Raw genomic sequence first — 1,028 nt, 5'->3', positions numbered from 1 at the left:
CATGTAAACCAATAATCTGAAAAACAATTTTTAAAATACTTTCTTGTGTAAGAAAGAGAAGGTCTTCAGTGGTGTATGTTTAGTGAAGCTCACTTTTCTCCTAAGCCTTTCATGTCTTATAAATTTTAATATTATAATTTTTACAGGTTAGGGAATGAAAAGCCAATGACTAGAATTCACATCTCTATTCTGTTACGAAAGAATTCAAGACGTTTTTTCCTTGTAAAATGTGTATTAAAATATTTAACCCCATAATAATGAAATTACTTGTTTGGATTAAAGAAAACTGTATTTGTGACAAGGCTTCACTGTGTTGCCCTGACTGGCATTATGCTCCTTATGCTAAAGCTTCCTCCCAGCAACTGCTGTCTTTGACTCCTAATGTCTACTGGGGGTGAGTCACCTAGCAGTTATCTGATGGATTCACCTGAGGACAACTGACACAAAGCATTCATAAAGAGCACATATTCAAAGCCACTTGCTGAATGACAAAAGCATACACCAATTTTTAAAGTAGAATTTATTTTCTTTACCAAAGATTTATTAGAGATTAAAATCAAATGTACTTTTTAAAAATAGTAAGTAAGACAGAGTGGCCGCAGAGCAACCTCTGTGTCTGGGGCTTAATAAACAGCACTAAAATAACAACAATTAATAATAATAATAATAATAACAATAATAGTAAACAATAAGAACAAAATAGTAGGATGACCCACTTGGTGTCTGTCATAATGACCATATTGTTCATCAGGAAGGAAAAGGGAATCACCTGTCCACAGCTAATCCATCTGCTACAACAGAGCAGTGCAAGGCACAAATGTAACCCAGAAAATATCCAGATAGTTTGCATCAAACTTCCATGATTGCTTTCATATTGTGACTTTAAAGCAATGGGTTTCACAGATGTAAATGGAAAGTTTGAAATTTTGTCTGTTTTGCAGAGAGCAAAGGAGTTTTCACTGACAGTATGGTGACTGGGCTGCACTTTCACTGAGCTGCAACTACTAGTTAACTTCCAAAAGGTGTAA

This window comes from Nannospalax galili, unplaced genomic scaffold (genome assembly GCF_000622305.1).
Source record: "Nannospalax galili isolate Female #2095 unplaced genomic scaffold, S.galili_v1.0 scaffold1072, whole genome shotgun sequence".
In the NCBI taxonomy this organism is placed as follows: domain Eukaryota; kingdom Metazoa; phylum Chordata; class Mammalia; order Rodentia; family Spalacidae; genus Nannospalax; species Nannospalax galili.
Note: the sequence above shows the minus strand (reverse complement) of the source record.